Source organism: Chelonia mydas, chromosome 21 (genome assembly GCF_015237465.2).
Source record: "Chelonia mydas isolate rCheMyd1 chromosome 21, rCheMyd1.pri.v2, whole genome shotgun sequence".
Classification (NCBI taxonomy): Eukaryota; Metazoa; Chordata; order Testudines; family Cheloniidae; genus Chelonia; species Chelonia mydas.
Window position 1 is genome coordinate 18,469,830 of NC_051261.2, and position 25,099 is coordinate 18,494,928.

The window sequence follows — 25,099 nt, forward strand, 5'->3', positions numbered from 1 at the left end:
TTTTTGGTTTGTGGGATAGGCCAACTCTGAACAGCGTCTACTTTTAAAAGGTCAGGGTGAACAAATCCACTGCCCCTGTGTTCTACATAAGATACCTGTGCAACATGCATTTTGCACTCGGGGACCTTGACAGTGACATTGGCTTCTCTAAGCCTCTAACGTTATTCCCACATGGTGCAAATGCTGTTGTCAGGGGGTCACTAAAGATACATAGGCCCTGGCAAAATTCTATAATCCCTGCAATGCTTCACTGACTAGCCTTTGGAAAGTGGCTCTGCCTTAATTACTCCAAAAGGCATAACCTTAAGCTCAGGCTAGATTCCACTATAATAGCTGATTTTTCCTGGGCAGAAGCATCTAAGGAATCTGCCAATACCCTCACATCAAATCCAGTGTGCTTATGAATTTTCCATCTCCCAATTGATCTAATAGATCCTGTAATTGGGATGTGGGGTAGTATAGGTCATGTTGGGTGATGGCATTTAACCTTCTATAGTCAACACAAAACTTCCTCTTGGTTTTAACCCCTTTTAGGTATCACAGAATCATAGAATATCAGGGTTGGAAGGGACCCCAGAAGGTCATCTAGTCCAACCCCCTGCTCGAAGCAGGACCAAGTCCCAGTTAAATCATCCCAGCCAGGGCTTTGTCAAGCCTGACCTTAAAAACCTCTAAGGAAGGAGATTCTACCACCTCCCTAGGTAACGCATTCCAGTGTTTCACCACCCTCTTAGCGAAAAAGTTTTTCCTAATATCCAATCTAAACCTCCCCCATTGCAACTTGAACCATCTCAATAGGGGATACCCAGGGGCTTTTTGCTTTAGTAATTACCCACATATCCAGCATTCTTTCCAATTCCTCCAGAGTTTACTTCTGCATTTCTCCTTTAGTATGATTTGCTTTGCTAGGAGCAGGACAGGACCATGTCATTTCAATGGAATGTTCAGTCTTGTCAGTTAAACCTGACTGGTTGGAAAATACCTGGCTGTGGTGTGGCAAAAGAGCATCTCCTGCTTTGGGGTGGGGTTCAAACACTGCCACATCTCAATGCTCTACAGAGGAATTTCTTCCTTACTCTCCCTGACCAAATCAATTAAGGGAGTCAGTAAACATTCCTTCATCAGCATAACAAATCATATTCATTGCATCTCCCTTTCATGCTAAGCTTTCAGTCTATAGTAGAACCCCAGAGTTATGAACACCTCAGGAATGGAGGTTGTTTGTAACTCTGAACAAAATGTTTGATTGTTCTTTAGTTGACAACGGAACATGGACTTAATACAGTATTGAAACATTACTATAAAGAAGAAAAATGCTTCTTTTTTAACCATCTTAATTTAAATGAAACACGCACAGAAACCTTGTCAAATTTTTTTTTAAACTTGCCCTTTTATTTTTTTTAGTAGTACTGTACTGTATTTGCAGTTTAGGGCAGTCTGACTTTATGTAGCTGGGAGCCCCACAGTGCTGGCAGACTATCTGCCTTCTCTTAGGGAAGGGGTTTTAAAATCTGGGCTCCCTAGGGTTTCTTTTTATCATAGTTGGGGTTAGGTTTATTTCCAGACACCGTCTCTTCTTAACAAGGGGATTTCCCTTCCCTGTGGATCTGCGCCTCCCATGAGCCCTTGATTCAACGTATCAGCAATTTCTGCAGCCTTCAAAACTGTGGAAGGTTTTTTTTTTTTGTCACAAATGGCTGCCTTCACCTTATCTATAACTGCTCAAAACAATTGCTCTTGGGCTATCAGATCAAACAGTTCTTCTCTGAGTGATGATCCCTATGTGTATTCCACACAGGGGTACACAGGTGTGCCATGTGCCCAAGTACAGAGATTCTTCAAAGCAATGCCTGTGGACCGATATGTTCACAGAATCTTCCCTCATGCTCCCAAGGGAGGGTATAAGAGGCAGTGTGGGTTGATGCCTGTCCAGTTCCTTTTTACTGCTGCATGGCCCGAGTCAAAATTGTGTCCTCTTCAGTCCACACATGACCTGTAAATTAAAACACGTGTACATATTTTTTATGTATTAGCTTGGTACTTATATAGTTAGTATATAACTATACCAGATCTGACTCAGCCATGCCCCTCCAAGCAGGTGCCTGGGAGTGCCTCTAACACTGAAGCCCAAGGACTCTTCCCAGAGGGCTGCCTTTGATAGTAAGGAATACGCTCAAGGACAATAAGGGGAGATCCCCACAGAGCGCATGTGACATTGTCCACCCCATATTCACCATAGTGATATGCTTATGACATAATTCATGGAATCACAGAATATCAGGGTTGGAAGGGATCTCAGGAGGTCATCTAGTCCAACCCCCTGCTCAAAGCAGGACCAATCCCCAATTTTTGCCCCAGATCCCTAAATGGCCCCCTCAGGGACTGAACTCACAACCCTGGGTTTAGCATGCTAATGCTCAAACCACTGAGCTATCCCTCCCCCCACATGGAAGAAGCTATAAAAGGGGGAAGTAACAGTGCCACTGGGCCTCACTCCCCTTACAACACAACACCTGAGGGACAAAGACAGCAATGCAGGAGGGTGTCCCAGGCAGGACAGAAGAGTTCCAGCCTGTGTATACAAAGCTATAAGCAGCTTGTACTGGCTAATAGGATGAGATACTTCTTGATTCAAATCCTATCTAATTTATAAAGCTTAGATTGCATTTGTTTTATTTTTTAGAAAATCTGCTTTGATCTATACACTATTACTTATCACTTTATCTATCTTTCTGTAGTTAATTTGTTTTATATTTTTACCTAAAACTGTGTTTTGCTTGAAATGCTTGGGGAATCTGCTCAGGAACAAAACCTGGTGTATTGTCCTCTCAACGTTGAGGGAGAGGCAGACTGGGTAATCTTACACTGGTCAGGCTTTTAACCAGGGCAAGATGGTACAGCTCTGGGGTCCTATGCTGTGGAGCTGGGGGAGGGTGATTGGCTGGAGCCTCTCTATTGTTAAAAGAAAAGGAGTACTTGTGGCACCTTAGAGACTAACCAATTTATTTAAGCATAAGCCTGAAGTGAGCTACAGCTCACTTCATCGGATGCATCCGATGAAGTGAGTTGTAGCTCACGAAAGCTTATGCTCAAATAAATTGGTCAGTCTCTAAGGTGCCACAAGGACTCCTTTTCTGTTTGCGAATACAGACTAACACGGCTGCTGCTCTGAAACCTCTCTATTGTTAGTTCATGAGTGGCTGAGTAGAAGCATTCATGTAACTGCAGTTGGGTGTGTCCCTGTGTCACCGTGCCTCAGTGGGTCACAACCGAGAATACCAAATTCATGACAAACTGCTGAGAAATAGGGAAGACACACCTCAAAACTGGTGGTTATCCTTCCATAAGATATGCCAAACCAGCAACTAAAGTAAATTTCTGTCTCACCACACTAGCTAATAAGTAGTCAGAAATGCAACTTCCTTAGGTATTCCAGTCCTGGATTCAATACGCAGACACTAGACTTAATGAGTGGTTATTTAAAACCAATTTCATCAAAGGGTTCTTCTCATCCCAAAGGACCAGCCATATACCCAGGTCAATATATAACTCAGATCTTGCCTAATAATCATGCTGTTGCCAATACTTTAGTATCTAATATCTAAAAGTTTATTTATAAAAAGAAAAAAGTGAGAGTTAAAATTGATTAAAGGAATCAAATACATAAAACAATTGCAGACTTCTTGTATCAAGTTTGGAGCAGCGATGGAATAAAGTGCTGGCTTGTTACGTTTCTGGTTGCTTCCAAATAATTGGAAGGTCTTCAGTCCCTTGGTTAGAATGTGCTCATTAGTATAAGTCCAGAGATCAGAGCAGGAAAGAGGCAAAATGGAGGTGTTTCTAGCGCCTTTTATAGCTTCTGCCATGCGGAGAGAAACTTCATTGTCCTAAGCAAAGCCCTTAGCCTAGTTTACAGGAAAGTAAGGCACACAAGATGAAATTTAGTATTACATGATCTAGTCACATGCTCTTGCATGCTCTGATGAGTCAGAGCAGCCATTAGCTATACTCATAGATTCATAGATATTTAGGTCAGAAGGGACCATTATGATCATCTAGTCTGACCTCCTGCACAACGCAGGCCACAGAATTTCACCCACCACTCCTACAAAAAACCTCACACCTATATCTGTGCTATTGAAGTCCTCAAATTGTAGTTTAAAGACTTCAAGGAGCAGAGAATCCTCCAGCAAGTGACCCGTGCCCCATGCTACAGAGGAAGGCGAAAAACCTCCAGGGCCTCTTCCAATCTGCCCTGGAGGAAAATTCCTTCCCGACCCCAAATATGGCGATCAGCTAAACCCTGAGCATATGGGCAAGATTCATCAGCCAGATACTACAGAAAATTCTTTCCCGGGTAACTTGGATCTTACCCCATCTAATAACCCATCACAGGCCATTGGGCCTATTTACCATGAATATTTAATTACCAAAACCATGTTATCCCATCATACCATCTCCTCCATAAACTTATCGAGTTTAATCTTAAAGCAAGATAGATCTTTTGCCCCCACTACTTCCCTCGGAAGGCTATTCCAAAACTTGACTCCTCTGATGGTTAGAAACCTTCATCTAATTTCTAATCTAAATTTCCTAGTGGCCAGTTTATATCCATTTGTTCTTGTGTCCACATTGGTACTGAGTTTAAATAATTCCTCTCCCTCTCTGGTATTTATCCCTCTGATATATTTATAGAGAGCAATCATATCTCCCCTCAACCTTCTTTTAGTTAGGCTAAACAAGCCAAGCTCCCTGAGTCTCCTTTCATAAGACAAGTTTTCCATTCCTCGGATCATCCTAGTAGCCCTTCTCTGTACCTGTTCCAGTTTGAATTCATCCTTCTTAAACATGGGAGACCAGAACTGCACACAGTATTCCAGGTGAGGTCTCACCAGTGCCTTGTATAACGGTACTAAAACCTCCTTATCCCTACTGGAAATACCTCTCCTGATGCATCCCAAGACCACATTAGCTTTTTTCACAGCCATATCACATTGGCAGCTCATAGTCATCCTATGATCAACCAATACTCCAAGGTCCTTTTCCTCCTCCGTTACTTCTAGTTGATGCGTCCCTAGCTTATAACTAAAATTCTTGTTATTAATCCCTAAATGCATGACCTTACACTTCTCACTATTAAATTTCATCCTATTCCTATTACTCCAGTTTACAAGGTCATCCAGATCCTCCTGTAGGGTATCCCTGTCCTTCTCTAAATTAGCAATGCCTCCCAGCTTTGTATCATCCGCAAACTTTATTAGCACACTCCCACTTTTTGTGCCTAGGTCAGTAATAAAAAGATTAAATAAGATTGGTCCCAAAACTGATCCTTGAGGAACTCCACTGGTAACCTCCCTTCAGCTTGACAGTTCACCTTTCAATAGGACCCGTTGTAGTCTCCCCTTTAACCAATTCCCTATCCACCTTTCAATTTTCCTATTGATGCCCATCTTATCCAATTTAACTAATAATTCCCCATGTGGCACAGTATCAAACGCCTTACTAAAATCTAAGTAAATTAGATCCACTGCGTTTCCTTTGTCTAAAAAATCTGTTACTTTCTCAAAGAAGGAGATCAGGTTGGTTTGGTACGATCTACCTTTTGTAAAACCATGTTGTATTTTGTCCCATTTACCATTGACTTCAATGTCCTTAACCACCTTCTCCTTCAAAATTTTTTCCAAGACCTTGCATACTACAGATGTCAAACTAACAGGCCTATAATTACTTGGATCACTTTTTTTCCCTTTCTTAAAAATAGGAACTATGTTAGCAATTCTCCAATCATACGGTACAACCCCTGAGTTTACAGATTCGTTAAAAATTCTTGCTAATGGGCTTGCAATTTCTTGTGCCAATTCTTTTAATATTCTTGGATGAAGATTATCTGGGCCCCCCGATTTAGTCCCATTAAGCTGTTTGAGTTTCGCTTCTACCTCAGATATGGTGATGTCTACCTCCATATCCTCATTCCCATTTATCATGCTACCATTATCCCTAAGATCCTCTTTAGTCTTATTAAAGACTGAGGCAAAGTATTTGTTTAGATATTGGGCCATGCCTAGATTATCCTTGACCTCCACTCCATCCTCAGTTTTTAGCGGTCCCACTTCTTCTTTCTTTGTTTTCTTCCTATTTATATGACTATAGAACATTTTACTATTGGTTTTAATTCCCTTTGCAAGGTCCAACTCTACTTGACTTTTAGCCTGTCTCACTTTATCCCTACATATTCTGACCTCAATAAGGTAGCTTTCCTTACTGATCCCTCCCTTCTTCCACTCCCTATATGCTTTCTCTTAATTACCTCTCTAAGATGCTTGCTCATCCAGCTTGGTCTACAACTCCTGCCTATGAATTTTTTCCCCTTTCTTGGGATGCAGGCTTCCGATAGCTTCTGCAGCTTTAATTTAAAATAATCCCAGGCCTCCTCTACCTTTAGACCCATAAATTCTTCAGTCCAATCCACTTCCCTAACTAATTTTCTTAATTTTTGAAAGTCAGCCCTTTTGAAATCCAAAACCCTAGTTGCAGATTTATTTTTGTTGATCCTTCCGTTCAGTTTGAACTGAATTAGCTCATGATCACTTGAACCAAGATTATCCCCTACAACCATTTCTTCTGTGAGGTCCTCATTACTCACCAAAACCAAATCTAAAATGGCATCCCCTCTAGTCGGTTCAGCAACTACTTGCTGAAGGAATCCATCAGCTATCGCATCTAGGAAAATCTGAGCCCTATTATTACTAGCACTTGTCCTCCAGTCTATATCTGGGAAGTTAAAGTCTCCCATGATCACACAGTTTCCATTAGTATTTACTTTATTAAAAACATTAAAAAGGGCTCCATCCATATCCATATTAGATCCCGGCGGTCTATAGCACACCCCAAGCACTATCCCAGGGGAGGCTCTAATAGTTTTCTTCCCCAATTTAATTTTTGCCCAGACAGACTCAGTCATATCCATTTCATCGCTTCTTATTTCTTTACATTCTATCTCATCATCGATATACAGTGCTACTCCACCACCTTTACCTTTATTTCGGTCTTTCCTAAACAGCACATACCCTTCAATACCTGTAGCCCAGTCATGACTACTATTCCACCAGGTCTCTGTTATACCTATAATATCTGGTTTCACTTCCTGCACCAGTAACTCTAGTTCCTCCATTTTGTTACCTAGGCTCCTTGCATTAGTGTACAAACATCTTAATTTTTGCTGTTTGGCCTCACTCACATTCTGTACCCTATTAGGCACGGTTATTTTACTACCAGTATAACCTATTAGACTTGTATCTACACTGCCCTTCCTCCTACCTACGGCTGTATCCACTCTTACTTCATTTTCTTTCCACTCAATGCTAAATTCTGGCGTGGAGATTACCTGGACATCTCCCAACCATCTCCCCCAAATTCCTAGTTTAAAGCTCTCTTAATCAGTTGTGCCAGCCTCCATCCTAGAAGTCTATTTCCTTCCCTACTCAGATGAAGTCCATCCCGAGAGAACTGTCCTCTATCCATGAACGCCTCCCAGTGGCCATACATCCCAAAGCCCTCCTTATAGCACCACTGTCTAAGCCATCTATTGATAGTCATAATCTTGTCACACCTTTGTTGCCCTTCTCTAGGAACAGGCAGAATCCCACTAAAGATCACCCGAGCCTCAATTTCCTTAAGCGTCCTCCCCAGCCTAGCATAGTCTCCCTTAATACTTTCCAGCGAGAATCTAGCCGTATCATTTGTTCCCACATGAAGGATAATTAGGGGATTCTTTCCCACTCCCTTTAGAATCCTTTTCAACCTCAGGTCTACATCCCGTATCTTAGCACCTGGAAGACAGCACACCCTCCTATTTTCTGGATCAGCTCTGGTTACAGGCCTATCTATTCTTCTCAGTAAAGAGTCCCCAATCACATAGACCTGCCTTTTCCTAGTGACGGTGCTATTCTCCAGTCTATCCCCTGTTCCCTCTGGCTGCAAGTTCTTTCCATTCCCATTCTCCCTTGTAATCCTTTTTAACCCATCCTGTATCCTCCTGGGGCTCATATTTGGTGTAATCTCCATTAACTCTTCCCCTTTTCCTATAGGACTAACCGCTCTTCTCTTCTTCCTTGCCCTGTCACCTTCAGTGACTACCTGCTGAGCCCCTTCTTCATTTTCCAACTCTGCAAACCTATTCTTAAGCTCTATTTCTCCTTCACTAGCCCGTCTTTTCCTCTGCCTAGTTTTTAGTCACATGCTTCCACTGACCACTTTCCTCACCCAGTCTCCCCTCAGAATTCCCTAGTCCTGCTTCCATCTGCAAGTCTGAGCTTTTCCCTTCAGATACCTCATGTCTTCGCTCCATAATCTGCTCAAACCCCTTCCTAAACTCTACCAGACTTTCCACCTGCATCTCCAAACCTCGGATCTTTTCCTCCATCAGCTCTATCAGACGGCACTTCATGCAGACAAAACTCTTACCAGGTGCCCCCTCCAGGATCATGTACATACCACAGCTTCCACATCCAGTCATCTTCATTGTGTCTTCTGCTACATGGGTCACTCCCACTGCCACCTCTGTATCTGTCATAGCCTTCCCACCTAAATCCTGTTAATCTGGGAAACACAAACCACACCAAAACACCACCACCCACAGCAAAACCAAACCCCACACAAGCACCACAAGACAAACTCCCCTTACAAACTCCCACTGAAACTCCCCTGTTTACAGCTCTGTTTGCTGGCTCCTGTGCCGCTGCAGCTGTCTGTGATACTCTACCTAGTATCTATTAGTATACTTTACCTAGCTCTTTACACCAATATTCCACATGATGATGGACTACAAGCTGTCAGGAACAGCATCCCTGATGAGGCCACGGAACACCTGGTGGCTGTGCTTTGTGACTTTGTCCTCACTCACAACCATTTCAGATTTGGGGACAACTTATACCTTCAAGTCAGCGGCATTGCTATGGGTAACCACATGGCACCACAGTATGCCAACATTTTTATGGCTGACTTAGAACAACGCTGCCTCAGCTCTCGTTCCCTAGCACCCCTCCTCTACTTACGTTACATTGATGACTCTACGTAAAAGGATAAATGACACAAAGACATCAGGAATGGTAACATACAAAAGCCAGTAGGAGAACACTTCAGTCTCCCTTGACATTCAATAACGGATTTAAAAGTAGCCATCCTTCAACAACAAAAAAACTTCAAAAACAGACTTCAAAGAGAAACTGCAGAGTTACAATTCATTTGCAAACTTAACACCATCAATTTGGGCTTGAATAGGGACTGGGAGAGGCTGGCTCACTACAAAAGCAATTTTCCCTCTCTTGGTATTAACACCTCCTCATCTATTACTGGGAGTGGACCACATCCACCCTGATCGAATTGGACTTGTCATCACTGATTCCCTACTTGTGAGGTAACTCCCTTCGCTTCAGAGTAACAGCCATGTTAGGCTGTACTCGCAAAAAGAAAAGGAGTACTTGTGGCACCTTAGAGACTAACCAATTTATTTGAGCATAAGCTTTCATGGGCTTATGCTCAAATAAATTGGTTAGTCTCTAAGGTGCCACAAGTACTCCTTTCCCTTCGCTTCATGTGTCAGTATATATTTATGCCTGTATCTGCAATTTTCACTCCATGCATCTGAAGATGTGGGTTTTCTATCCACAAAAGCTTATGCCTAATAAACGTTAGCCTTTAAGGTGCCACCAGACTCCTTGTTGTACTGTACCTAGAATGTCCTCAGGAAAGTCCCTCAGGTGGGATAAGCTTCTTTTCTGGCCCATTGTGTTCATTGATGGACCATCAACTTAAACATTCCCTTCACAATGTGCTGGCTACACTGGATGTAAATACCTTGTGGGTGTTACCACAGGAGCAAACACATTTGAAATACAGGCATATAGTCAATATTCATAACTTCAGATAAAAAAAATGATACATGCATACAAATAGGATAATCACATTCAGCAAACCATAACTTTTCCATTGACAACTTACATGCAATACTTTGTACAAGATTTGTTGCAATTGTATAACAGTGGTAGCAACAATGATCAACATGGTCCTATTTTAATCATATAACGTCACATCCTTCCTGTGTAAGTGTCTGTGAGTGCAGGACTGGCAGCGGTCTACAGCTTGTCACAGCCGCACAGAGAGAGAGAGTGTGTGTGGGGGGGGGGGGGCAGATTGGTATGTCAGAGGGCTCAGTGGTACCCCAGTTCCAGGCATCTGTGGCATACAACCTGTCAGCACCATTCAGAAGAAATGTGTTCCCTCCCCAGGCTGGCCTGGTAGGGTGAGATGTCATGTACAGAACCCACGGAATTGGTGTTGCTGAAAACCCCAGACTCTAGGTCTAGGCATGCAAAAAGAGGGATCTGCCGGTTCCAACAGTGACTGTGGTACTGAAGCAAAATGATGAACATTTGCCAGCCCCATCTACAAGTGCAGGTCCGAGCTCATTGTCAGTACTGCCTCATTAACCTAGAGACCATTTGGCTGTGACAGACAAGCTGGGTCCTTCCTGCTGGAACGCTCCAGACTCCTGGCTGTATTTGAGACCTTTATAATACCAGACGATAGATTCCTCTCGTACCCCACAGTCTCCATTGCTTTCTGGCCCTACCCTCCTAAGGGCCATCCTTATTCTAGAGGAGGAATTGTTAGTGATGTCTCAGGAGCAATTCCATCTCCAGCCATTGGGGCGGAGCGACCTAATACTGATAGTACCGCCACCACCGATGGAACCATCCTTGGAATCAGAGGAGGTAGCTGCACCAGTATCTCTGTGGAGGCACAGGACCCCTGACAGGCTGTCGAGAGCCTACAATTACCATCCCTTCACTTACAGCTCCCCCAGGGTCTGTTGGTGCAGATACCCATGGGGCCCACTGCAACGGAACAGTGGGACCTAGGAGTTTCAGAAAAGGACCGAGGGGTTACAGTGGATGAGAAGCTGGATATGAGTCAACAGTGTGCCCTTGTTGCCAAGAAGGCTAACGGCACTTTGGGCTGTATAAGTAGGGGCATTGCCAGCAGATGGAGGGACATGATCATTCCCTTCTATTCGGCATTGGTGAGGCCTCATCTGGAATACTGTGTCCAGTTTTGGGCCCCACACTACAAGAAGGATGTGGAAAAATTGGAAAGAGTCCAGGGAAGGCAACAAAAATGATTATGGGGCTGGAGCACATGACTTATGAGGAGAAGCTGAGGGAACTGGGATTATTTGGTCTGCAGAAGAGACGAATGAGGGGGGAATTTGATAGCTGCTTTCAACTACCTGAAAGGGAGTTCCAAAGAGGATGGATCTAGGCTGTTCTCAGTGATAGCAGATGAGAGAACAAGGAGTAATGGTCTCAAGTTGCAGTGGGGGAGGTTTAGGTTGGATATTGGGAAAAACTTTTTCACTAGGAGGGTGGTGAAGCACTGGAATGGGTTCCCTAGGGAGGTGGTGGAATCTCCTTCCTTAGATATTTTTAAGGTCAGGCTTGACAAAGTTCTGGTTGGGATGATTTAGTTGGGGATTGGTCCTGCTTGGAGCAGGGGCTTGGACTAGATGACCTCCTGAGGTCCCTTCCAACCCTGATATTCTATGATGGATCCGTCCTTTTTGCCTTTTTGGGCTTTTGGGACCTCTATGGCAGGCATCCAGACCCCTCAGGAGTTGTACAGCGTCTCCCCCTCTCATCAGCCAGAACCCTTGGTGTATGGGAAGGAAGAGCCAGAACCAGTTCTGTTGGTACTGACAGTTCCAACAGGGACTTCTTCATCTCCAGACTCCTTTGTCACCTTCTCCACCAGACAATTACTGTCACTATCACGAGCTGTTACAATGGGTCACTAATGATCTACAGATCCCATTGAAAGAGATCCAGGACCTTCAACACCAGCTCTTGGACATTTTGCAACTCCAAGGACTGACCAGGGAGGCCCTCCCAATTAATGAGGCCATATTAGAACTGGACAGAATGTTTTGGTGCACACCAGCATCTTATGCCCCTATACCAAAAAGGCATTATTTTGTTCCTGCCAAAGGAGCTGTAGCATCCTACAAGAATTCCAAAAAGTCTAAACACTAAACACTAATATCTATTTTAATAATACTAACCCACAGGTAAGCCAGACTGGTTTCCAGCTATGCATTTGTCAGTGAGGCCTGTGGCCTTGGCATGAGCTGGCAACTGGTCTCCCAGTGTCACAGTCACAATACCGCTCACAGTGTTTTTTTGGATAGTCCTCCCTTCCTGTTAGGTAGCAGGATTACTACCAGAAAGGCCACTTATCACAGAGGAGAAGGTTCTCTGGTTCTGGATTTAACCAGCTGGCTGATTCCACCCCCGCCCATCCTGGGATCCAGCAAGCACCTATTTTGATGCATGTCTAGGACAGTGATCCAGTGGTATTCTCTCCTTCACCATCTTCCTTGTTTGGGAACAGGCCCATTCCTTTTTATGGCGTTTGGGACTTGATTACCATGAACATCTGGGTCCTAAGCATAGTCAGATCAGGTTATGCCATACAGTTCGTCTCCATTCCTCCTCCCTGAGCCCTACCCCAGCTTTCTTTGGTGATTTTGTTGGTGTTGGTCCCAATATTCAGCATACGTGTTCTCTTTCTTTCTTTACTCGTCACAGTTATAGTTCCTCCTAGTTACACCTCCCTGTGCATCAAACTAAACATTCCTCTCCCTTCTTGGTGTCAACATCTTTTAAATATTTGTATTATTTTATCAGCCCCTGCATTAGTTGTCATTTACCCAAGCTAGACGTATTTAGTTTTGTAAACCTTTCCTGATCAGCAAGGTCCTTCATTTTGGGGGTTTACTGATTTTTACCAAAAAATCCCACTGTGATGGGATCCCGTGACAAAGTTCCCCAGGTGCAACCTGGACCGTGGGAGAGCTGAGCCCTCCAAACCCACCACCCTGGGCTGTCCCTCATACTGGGATGCTGATGTCAAGCTATAAACCTCTGACAGGCATTGCACTTACACAGCCATCCACAGGCAGGGACACACCCAACTGAGTTACAAGAATGATCTCCCAGACACACACAAATCATCAATAGAGAGGCTCCAGCCAACTCCCCCCAGCTCCCCAGCCTTGCACCCCAGGAATATACCACCTTGCACTGCTCAAGGTTCCCTTGGACAGTGCAAACTCATTAAGTTTGTCACTTCTTCATAGGAAAGTGGAAATACACCAGCGTTTGTAATCTGAGCTGAAAAGCACTTCAACCAAAAATACACTGTTTTAGGTAAAATATAAAACACATTTATTTAATACAGAAAACTAGATTTTAAGTGATTATAAGTAACAGACAGAGATCAAGGTTGGTCAACTTAGAAATAAATTCGCAGTCTAAATTCAAGCAAGATTTGAATCAAACAGTCTCTTACCCGAACAGATTGTACAGACAGCTTACAGTTCCTCGATACACAGACTGGACTTCCTTCCAGCCTGGAACCAATCTCCCTAGTTCAAAGCCTGTCTTCCAGATGATCTTCCAGGTGTTGAGATGGGGGAAGAGAGGCCAAGTGATGATGTCACTGCTACTCTTTTATACTTTTTTCCAGCTGCTAGAAAGATCCTTGCTGTGATATGGGTTAGGCCACCCCATTGTAAATGTGCCTTCTCTGAGAAGCCTCCGAGATAGTGGATTCCTCTTGGTGAGCCATTGACTCCTATCTGGCCACTGATGGCTGCTCCTTTGTCCCTGCTGAAAGGCTGGCTGTGGGCATTGCTAACCTCACAACATATTTCATAACATTAGAACATAAGAATGGCCCTACTGGTTCAGACCAAAGGTTCATCTAGCCCAGTATCCTGTCTTCCAACCGTGGCCAGTGCCAGGTGCCCCAGAGGGAATAAACAGAACAGGTAATTATCAAGTGATCCATCCCCTGTCACTCATTCCCAGCTTCTGGCAAACAGAGGCTAGGGATACCATTCCTGCCCATTCTGGCTAATAGCCATTGATGGACCTATCCTCCATGAATTTATCTAGTTCTTTTTTTGAACCCTGTTATGGTCTTGGCCTTCACAACATCCTCTGGCAAGGAGTTCCACAGGTTGACTGTGTGTTGTGTGAAGAAATACCTCCTTTTGTTTGTTTTAAACCTGCTGCCTATTAATTTCATTTGGTGACCCCTAGTTCTGGTGTTATGAGAAGTAGTAAACACCACTTCCTTATCTACTTTCTCTACACCAGTCATGATTTTATAGACCTCAATCATATCTCCCTTTAGCCAACTTTTTTCCAAGATGAAAAGTCCCAGTCTTATTAATCTCTCCTTATACCTGAAGCCATTCCATACCCCTAACAGTTTTTGCTGCCCTTTTCTGAACCTTTTCCAATTCCAATATATCTTTTTTGAATGGGACGACCACATCTGCACACAGTATTGAAGATGTGGGTGTACCATGGTTTTATATAGAGGGAACATGATATTTTCTGTCCTATTATCTATCCCTTTCTTAATGATTCCCAGCATTCTGTTTGCTTTTTTGACAGCCGCTGCAATTGAGTGCATGTTTTCAGAGAACTATCCACAATGACTCCAAGATCTCTTTCTTGAGTGGTAACAGTTAATTTAGACCCCATCATTTTATATGTATAGCTGAGATTATGCTTTCCAATGTGCATTACTTTGCATTTATGAACACTGAATTTCATCAGCCATTTTGTTGCCCAGTCACCCAGTTTTGAGAGATCCTTTTGTAGCTCTTTGCAGTCTGTCTGGGTCTTAACTATCTTTAGTAATTTTGTATCATCTGCAAATTTTGCCACCCCACTGTTTACCCCTTTTTCCAGATCATTTATGAATATGTTGAATAGGACTGGTCCCAGAACAGACCCCCTGGGGAACACCACTATTTACCTCTCTCCATTCTGAAAACTGACCATTTATACCTACCCTTCGTTTCCTATCCTTTAACCAGTTACCAATGCATGAGAGCACCTTATCCCGTGACAGCTTACTTTGCGTAAGAGCCTTTGGTGAGGGACCTTGTCAAAGGCTTTCTGGAAATCTAAGTACACTATATCCACTGGATCCCCTTGGTCCACATGCTTGTTGACCCCCTCAAAGAATTTTAGTAGGTTGGTGAGGCATGATTTCCCTTTACTAAAACCATGTTGACTCTTCCTCAACAAATTATGTTCATCTATATTGTTCTTTATAATAGTTTCAACCAGTTTGCCCGGTACTGAAGTCAGCCTTGCAGGCCTGTAATTGCTGGCATCATCTCTGGAGCCCTTTTTAAAAATTGGCATCACATTAGCTATCCTCCTGTCATCTGGTACAGAAGCTGATTTAAATGATAGGTTACAGACTACAGTTAGTAGTTCTGCAATTTCACATTTGAGTTCCTTCAGAACCCTTGGGTAAATACCATCTGGTCCTGGTGACTTATTGCTGTTTAATTTCGCAATTTGTTCCAAAGCCTCTTCTAATGATACCTCAATCTGGGACAGTTCCTCATATTCGTCACCCAAAAAGAATGGCTCAGGTTTGGGAATCTTCCTCACTAGGATTTAACTTCCAGTTTTTAAAGGATGCCTTTTTGCCTCTCACGGCTTCTTTTACTTTGTTGTTTAGCCATGGTGGCTCTTTTTTGGTTCTCTTACTATGTTTTTTAATTTGGGGAATACATTTAAGTTGAGCCTCTATTATGGTGTCCTTAAAAAGTTTCCACGCAGCTTGCAGAGATTTCACTTTTGGCATTGTACCCTTTAATTTCTGTTTAACTAACCTCCTCATTTTTGTGTAGTTCCCCATTCTGAAATTAAATGCTACAGTGTTGGGCTGCTGTGGTGTTTTTCCTGCCACAGGGATATTAAATTTAATTATATTGTGGTCCTATTACCAAGCGGTCCAGCTTTATTCATCTATTGGACCAGATCCTGTGCTCCACTTAGGATTAAATCAAGAATTGCCTTTCCTCTGGTGGGTTCCAGGACCAGCTGCTCCAAGAAGCGGTAAATTAAGGTGTCAAGAAACTTTATCTCTGCATCTTGTTCTGAGGTGAGATGTACCCTGGTTCTCATGGGAGACTATAATCACCCTGATATCTGCTGGGAGAGCAATACAGCGGTGCATAGACAATCCAGGAACTTTTTGGAAAGTGTAGGGGACAATTTCCCGGTGCAAGTGCTGGAGGAACCAATTAGGGGCAGAGCTCTTCTTGACCTGCTACTCACTAACCGGGAAGAATGAGTAGGGGAAACAAAAGTGGATGGGAACTTGGGAGGCAGTGACCATGAGATGGTCGAGTTCAGGATCCTGACACAAGGAAGACAGGAAAGCAGCAGAATACGGACTTCAGAAAAGCAGACTTTGACTCCCTCAGGGAACTGATGGGCAGGATCCCCTGGGAGAATAACATGAGGGGGAAAGGAGTCCAAGAGAGCTGGCTGTATTTTAAAGAATCCTTATTGAGGTTACAGGGACAAACCATCCCGATGTGTAGAAAGAATAGTAAATATGGCAGGCGACCAGCTTGGCTTAACAGTGAAATCCTTGCTGATCTTGAACACAAAAAAGAAGCTTACAAGAAATGGAAGATTGGACAAATGACCAGGGAAGAGTATAAAAACATTGCTCGGGCATGCAGGAGTGAAATCAGGAAGGACAAATCACACCTGGAGTTGCAGCTAGCAAGAGATGTTAAGAGTAACAAGAAGGGTTTCTTCAGGTATGTTAGCAACAAGAAGAAAGTCAAGGAAAGCGTGAGCTCCTTACTGAATGAGGGAGGCAACCTAGTGACAGAGGATGTGGAAAAAGCTTATGTACTCCATGCTTTTTTTTGCCTCTGTCATCACAAACAAGGTCAGCTCCCAGACTGCTGCACTGGGCAGCACAGCATGGGGAGGAGATGACCAGCCCTCTGTGGAGAAAGAAGTGGTTCGGGACTATTTAGAAAAGCTGGACAAGCACAAGTCCATGGGGCCGGATGCGCTGGATCCGAGAGTGCAAAAGGAGTTGGCGGATGTGATTGCAGAGCAATTGGCCATTATCTTTGAAAACTCATGGCAATCGGGGGAGGTCCCGGATGACTGGAAAAGGGCTAATGTAGTGCTCATCTTTAAAAAAAGGGAAGGAGGAGGATCCTGGGAAATACAGGCCAGTCAGCCTCACCTCAGTCCCTGGAAAAATCATGGAGCAGGTCCTCAAGGAACCAATTCTGAAGCAGTTAGAGGAGAGGAAAGTGATCAGGAACAGTCAACATGGATTCACCAAGGGCAAGTCATGCCTGACTAATCTAATTGCCTTCTATGACGAGATAACTGGCTCTGTAGATGAAGGGAAAGCAGTGGACGTGTTGTTCCTTGACTTTAGCAAAGCTTTTGACACTGTCTCCCACAGTATTCTTGCCAGCAAGTTAAAGAAGTATGGGCTGGATGAATGGACTATAAGGTGGATAGAAAGTTGGCTAGATTGTCGGGCTCAACGGGTAGTGATCAATGGCTCCATGTCTAGTTGGCAGCCGGTATCAAGTGGAGTGCCCCAAGGGTCGGTCCTCGGGCCGGTTTTGTTCAATATCTTCATTAATGATCTGGTGGATGGTGGTGGATTGCACCCTCAGCAAGTTTGGAGATGACACAAAAGTGGGAGGAGAGGTAGATACGCTGGAGGGTAGGGATAGGATACAGAGGACCCTAGACAAATTAGAGGATTGGGCCAAAAGAAATCTGATGAGGTTCAACAACGACAAGTGCAGAGTCCTGCACTTAGGACGGAAGAATCCCATGCACAGCTACAGACTAGGCACCGACTGGCTAGGCAGCAGTTCTGCAGAAAAGGACCTAGGGGTTACAGTGGACGAGAAGCTGGATATGAGCGAACAGTGTGCCGTTGTTGCCACGAAGGCCAATGGCATTTTGGGATGTATAAGTAGGGGCATTGCCAGCAGATCGAGGGACGTGATCGTTCCCCTCTATTCGACACTGGTGAGACCTCATCTGGAGTACTGTGTCCAGTTTTGGGCCCCACACTACAAGGAGGATGTGGAAAAATTGGAAAACGTCCAGCGGAGGGCAATAAAAATGATTAGGAGACTGGAACATGTGACTTATGAGGAGAGGCTGAGGGAACTGGGATTGTTTAGTCTGCGTAAGAGAAGAATGAGGGGGGATTTGATAGTTGCTTTCAACTACCTGAAAGGGGGTTCCAAAGAGAATGGGTCTAGACTGTTCTCAGTGGTAGCAGATGACAGAACAAGGAGTAATGGTCTCAAGTTGCTGTGGGGGAGGTTTAGGTTGGATATTAGGAAAAACTTTTTCACTAGGAGGGTGGTGAAACACTGGAATGCGTTACCTAGGGAGGTGGTAGAATCTCCTTCCTTAGAAGTTTTTAAGGTCAGGCTTGACAAAGCCCTGGCTGGGATGATTTAGTGGGGGATTAGTCCTGCTTTGAGCAGGGGGTTGGACTAGATGACCTCCTGAGGTCCCTTCCAACTCTGATATTCTATGATTCTGTTAATAGATCCTCCCCTAAGGGATGTCCAAACCATGGCTCCTCCACACCTGTCGGCTTTCCCCCAGCCCTTAGTTTAAAAACTGCTCTACGACCTTTTTAATGTTAAGTGCCAGCAATCTGGTTCCATTTTGGTTTAGGTGGAGCCCATCCTTCCTGTATAGGCTCCTCCTTTCCCAAAGGTTTCCCCAGTTCCTAATAAATCTAAACCCCTCCTCCCTACACCATTGTCTCATCCACACATTGAGACTCTGCAGTTCTGCCTGTCTAACTGGTCCTGCATGTGGAACTCGTAGCATCTCAGAGAATGGTACCATGGAGGTCCTGGACCTCAATCTCTTACCTAGCAACCTAAATTTGGGCTCCAGGACCTCTCTCTTACCTTTCCCTATGTCATTGGTACCTACATGTACCACAACACTGGCTCCTCCCCAGGACTACACATCAGTTTATCCAGATGTCTCGAGAGATCCACAACCTTCACACCAGGTGGGCAAGTCACCTTGCAGTTCTCCTGGTCATCGCAAACCCAGCTATCTATGTTTCTAATGATCGAACTGCCCATTACTAATACCTGTCTCTTTCTAATAGCTGGAATTCCCACACCCGGAGAGGTATCCTCAGTGCAAGAGGATACCACAACATCATCTGGAAGGAGGGTTCCAACTATGGGATTATTTCCCTCTGCTCCAGTTAGATACTCTCCTTCCCTGGGACTTTCATCTTCCTCAACAGCACAAAGGCTGTCAGACCTGGGGTGGGACCATTCTACTGTGAGAAAGTCTCATCTATGTACCTCTCTGTCTCCCTCAGTTCCTCCAGTTCAGCCACTCTGGTCTCCAAAGCCCGTCCACGGTCTCTGAGGGCCAGGAGCTCCTTGCACCCAGTGCACACATACGCCACCTGTCCATAGGGCAGGTAATCATACATGCAGCATTTCGTGCAATAAACTGGGTAGCCCCTACTCTGTTCCTGGACTTCTGCCTGCATTCTCTTTTTACTCCTGCAGCTGGTTCCTTTGTTGTTGTTTTGTTTATATCAAGGGGTGTTTTTGGCTTTTATGTTTAAAGAATGTTGAGTTCTAGCCCCTGCTCACACTCCCCCTGTAAATTCCCTCGCAAAACTCCTCTGTTCACTAGCTCCTCTGGTCACTTAGGAGCAGGCTTTTTAAAGCCCTGGTCTCCCTGAGTAGCCCCACCCCCTGGTTAAGGGTTGATGGGTTCTAAAAGGCTTAGGGATCACAGCCTCATTAAGAAGCTCTTAGCCTTGCCTAGCAGGCCGCTAGGCTCAGCACACAAATGGTCAGCACATGGTCCCCCAAACAAATGAACAGAGCACATGGTATATTTCAGTCAAGCAGCAAGCACAGATACACACACTACAGACAACAAACTTACCCCAAGGGTCACATAATCACTCCTCCTTCACCTGGAGATCTCTCACAAAACTCCCATGTTAGCTGCTCCTGCTCACTAGCTCCTCTGGTCGCTTAGGAGTGGGCTTTTTAAAGCCCTGGTCTCCCTGAGTAGCCCTGCCCCCTGATTAAGGGTTGATGAGTGCTAAAAGGGTTAGGGCTCACAGCCTTCTTAAGAAGCTCTCAGCCTTGCCTAGCAGGCCGCTAGGCTCAGCACACAAATGGTCAGCACACGGTCCCCGAAACAAACAAACAGGGCACACGGTATATTTCAGTCAAGCAGCAAGCACACCACAAGCACAGATACACACACTACGGAAACAAGCTTACCCCAATGGTCACGTAATCGCTTCTCCTTCACCTGGAGAACTCCCTCGGAAAACTCCCTTGTTAGCCACTCCTGTTTGCTAGCTCCTCTGGTTGCTTAGGAGTGGGCTTTTTATATTCCTACCAGTGTTTTTTCCAAAACTTCACAAATCCAGCGAGGAACGCAGGTTGCATACTCTGGATATTAGAAGAGCGCTGGCCTTCTATATTGAGAGAACCAAACCTTTCCATAAGTCGACACAGGTCTTCATTGCAATGGCAGACAGGATGAAAGGTCTGCTGGTTTCCTCCCAGAGAATTTCCTTGTGGATAACTGCCTGCATCAAGTTCTGCTATGAGCAAGCAGGGATGTCACCACCGGCTATTGTGACGGCCCATTCCACAAGGGCGCAAGCTTTATCAATGGCTTTCCTCAGGCAGGTACCAATCGAGGACATCTGCAGAACCACTACCTGGTCTTCAGTCCACACCTTCGCATCTCATTATGCCATCACCCAGCAGTACCGGGATGATGCCAGCTTCAGCAGAGGAGTGTTGCAAACAGCATGTCCATGAACTCCGAGCCCACCTCTAGGGATACTGCTTGTGAGTCACTTAACATGGAATTGACATGAGCAAGCACTCAAAGAAGAAAAAAAGGTTACCTACCTTTTGTAACTGTTGTTATTCGAGATGTGTTGCTCAAGTCCATTCCATGACCCGTCATCCTATCCTGTTGTTGGAGTTGACAGCAAGAAGGAACTGAGAGGGTGCAGGGCCAGCAATGCCTAATATACTGGCATATGAGCTCCAGGGGGTGCCAGAGCCAGCCCTACGAATATCACTAAGGCAAAAATCCCCAGCAGCCATACATGTGGGCGAGGATACACTTAACATGGAATGGACATGAGCAACATATCTCGAAGAACAACAGTTATGAAAGGTAGGTAACTGTTTTTTCCCAAGTCCAAGGGAGGGGTGAGACCTATCGTTGACCTCCATGATCTCAACAAATACGTGAGATACATGGGATTCTTATGGCCCCCTTAGCAGCTAGCTTCCTCACCTTAAATCATGATGACTGGTTTTCTGCCCTTGACCTGCAGGACACTGATTTCCATGTAGCAATTCTCTTGAGCCACAGTAGGTTCCTCAGGTTTGTTGTGGATGACCAGTATGGTGTGTTGCCTTTTGGCCTGTCTTCCTCTTCCTGGGTTTTTACCTAGTGTATGATTGTGGTTACAGTGTACCTCAGAAAGAGGAAAATTCATATTTTCCTGTATCTGGATGATTGATTATTGAGGGGCAAGTCCAGTGAGGGAGTCTTCTCACTTGTTCACGTCACACTATGTCCACTTGATTGTCTACGTCTCATCCTAAACAGAAGTCAGTCAGCATTGGTTCCAACTTGAAGTTAATTGGATTCCTGATAGACTCTACAACTTTGAGAGCATTTCTACTGACGGAACAATTCCAGGCAATCCACCACCTATGTCTGGAGCTGCAGTCTCAATCCTCAGCCACAACCTGAGTCTGCTTGAGGCTGCCAGATCATATGGATGAATACACACAGGTAGTACAATATGCCAGGCTGCGCCTGTGTCCTTTTTCAGGTGTGGCTGAAGTTGGTCCGTTATCAGAATCATCACTCCTTGGACAGGTTGCTCTGACTCCCTGCCGATCCTAGACTCCTTACAGTGGTGGATGATTCAGCACAACATATGCCAAGATGTTCCTTTGTCTCAATCCCCACCAACCACCAATACAGTCATTGATACCTCCTGAATAGGTTGGGGAGGGCATCTAGGGTTGCTGAAAACTCAAGGTGTGTGGTCAGAACAGTACACTTCCTGGAGCTTCGTGCCATCTAGAATGCCTGTCAGACCTTTCAAGATCACATCAGGGACTCACCCATTCTCATACTCACCGACAATACCACTGTAATGTTTTAAGTGAACAGGCGCGGGGGGAAGGGAAGGGGTACACACTCCAATGTGCAGTGTCAGGAAGCTATCAGGCTCTGGCAGTTTTGAATCAGGGAAAATATTACTCCCATGGCCAATCCCTTACCTGGAGTCCAGAATCACCTGGTAGATAATCTGAGCAGAAATTTCCCCCTGAGTTTTTTCTTCATGGTCCCTGAAGCCTAGGGTCCCGTGATGGGAGAATAACATGAGGGAACCTGAGAATAACCTCAGGGAACAGATGGGCAGGATCCCCTTGGAGAATAACATGAGGGGGAAAGGAGTCCAGGAGAGCTGGCTGTATTTTAAAGAATGCTTATTGAGGTTACAGGGACAAACCATCCCGATGTGTAGAAAGAATAGTAAATATGGCAGGCGACCAGCTTGGCTTAACAGTGAAATCCTTGCTGATCTTAAACACAAAAAAGAAGCTTACAAGAAGTGGAAGATTGGACAAATGACTAGGGAAGAGTATAAAAATATTGCTCGGGCATGCAGGAGTGAAATCAGGAAGGACAAATCACACCTGGAGTTGCAGCTAGCAAGAGATGTTAAGAGTAACAAGAAGGGTTTCTTCAGGTATGTTAGCAACAAGAAGAAAGTCAAGGAAAGTGTGGGCCCCTTACTGAATGAGGGAGGCAACCTAGTGACAGAGGATGTGGAAAAAACTAATGTACTTTTTTGCCTCTCCCTTCACAAACAAGGTCAGCTCCCAGACTACTGCACTGGGCAGCACAGCATGGGGAGGAGGTGACCAGCCCTCTGTGGAGAAAGAAGTGGTTCGGGACTATTTAGAAAAGCTGGACGAGCACAAGTCATGGGGCCGGATGCATTGCATCCGAGAGTGCTAAAAGAGTTGGCGGATGCGATTGCGGAGCCATTGGCCATTATCTTTGAAAATTCATGGCAATCAGGGGAGGTCCCGGACGACTGGAAAAAGGCTAATGTGGTGCCCATCTTTAAAAAAGAGAAGGAGGAGGATCCTGGGAAGTACAGGCCAGTCAGCCTCACCTCAGTCCCTGGAAAAATCATGGAGCAGGTTCTCAAGGAATCAATTCTAAAGCATTAAGAGGAGAGGAAAGTGATCAGGAAGAGTCAGCATGGATTCACCAAGGGCAAGTCATGCCTGACTAATCTAATTGCCTTCTATGACAAGATAACTGGCTCTGTGAATGAGGGGAAAGCAGTGGACGTGTTGTTCCTTGACTTCAGCAAAGCTTTTGACACGGTCTCCCACAGTATTCTTGCCAGCAAGTTAAAGAAATATGGGCTGGATGAATGGACTATAAGGTGGACAGAAAGCTGCTAGACTGTCGGGCTAAATGGGTAGTGATCAATGGCTCCATGTCTAGTTGACAGCCGGTATCTAGTGGAGTGCCCCAATGGTCGGTCCTCGGGCCGGTTTTGTTCAATATCTTCATTAATGATCTGGTGGATGGTGTGGATTGCACCCTCAGCAAGTTTGCAGATGACACTAAAGTGGGAGGAGAGATAGATACGCTGGAGGGTAGCGATAGGATACAGAGGCACCTAGACAAATTAGAGGATTGGGCCAAAAGAAATCTAATGAGGTTCAACAAGGACAAGTGCAGAATCCTGCACTTAGGACGGAAGAATCCCATGCACCGGTACAGACTACGGAGTGAATGGCTAGGCAGCAGTTCTGCAGAAAAGGACTAGGGATTTCAGTGGACGAGAAGCTGGATATGAGTCAACAGTGTGCGCTTGTTGCCAAGAAGGCCAATGGCATTTTGGGATGTATATGTAGGGACATTGCCAGCAGATTGAGGGATGTGATCGTTCCCCTCTATTCGACACTGGTGAGACCTCATCTGGAGTACTGTGTCCAGTTTTGGGTCCCACACTACAAGAAGGCTGTGGAAAAATTGGAAAATGTCCAGCAGAGGGCAACAAAAATGATTAGGGGACTGGAACACATGATTTATGAGGGGAGGCTGAGGGATCTGGGATTGTTTAGTCTGTATAAGAGAAGAATGAGGGGAGATTTGATAGCTGCTTTCAAGTACCTGAAAGGGGGTTCCAAAGAGGATGGATCTAGACTGTTCTCAGTGGTAGCAGGTGACAGAACAAGGAGTAATGGTCTCAAGTTGCAGTGAGGGAGGTTTAGGTTGGATATTAGGAAGAACGTTTTCACTAGGAGGGTGGTGAAGCACTGGAATGCGTTACCTAGGGAGGTGGTGGAATCTCCATCCTTAGAGTTTTTTAAGGTCATTCTTGACAAAGCCCTGGCTGGGATGATTTAGTTGGGGCTTGGTCCTGCTTTGAGCAGGGGTTTGGACTAGCGGACCTCCTGAGATCCCTTTCCACCCTGATAGTCTATGATTGAAACATCAACCCCACACTTGGTAAGGCAACTCCCATCTTTTCTTCTGCTGTATATTTATGCCTGCCCACTGTAATCTTCACTCCATAGATCTGAAGAAGTGGGTCATAGCCCACAAAAGCTTATGCTCTAATAAATTTGTTAGTCTTTAAGGTGCCACAGGACTCCTTGTTGTTTTTGCATCACCAGTATGGAACTCTGCCCCCCCATGAGGGCCCCTGACTGGGCCGCAAGCTTGTCCTTTGTTCCCATAGCCCCGAGGGGCCCCAGGCAGAGCCAGGCCCCGCTGTGCCACAAGCAGAGCAAGGGTCCTGCCCAAGGAGCTGAACAGCCAAGCGTGGGCCTCTGCAGCAGGGCCTCAGGCTCCCTCACCTGTCCCGCTGCGGTCTTTCCCCTCCCAGCACCACCGGCGTGGGGCGGCCTCAGGGGCCCAGCAACGACCGACCCCGGCTCCCGCTCTCCTTGCGCCGCGGCGGCCGGGCCCGCTGGGGCGGACGCCGCGGTGGGCGGAACCAGAGGACGTTTCTATCTGGCTGCTGCCCCGGCTCGGTCGAAGAGCCGGAGACACCAACCCCCGAGGCACTCGGC

General features: G+C 45.3%; 1 long non-coding RNA gene across 1 annotated transcript; it reads right to left on the bottom strand.

Annotated features, from left to right (window-relative positions):
• Window positions 1–1,370: 1,370 nt before the first annotated feature.
• Window positions 1,371–25,068, bottom strand: LOC114019031. The gene is made up of 2 exons (XR_003564184.3): window positions 24,884–25,068; window positions 1,371–1,993 (listed from the first exon to the last, which is right to left on the bottom strand). It is a non-coding gene; the product is annotated as an uncharacterized LOC114019031 (long non-coding RNA).
• Window positions 25,069–25,099: the final 31 nt, after the last annotated feature.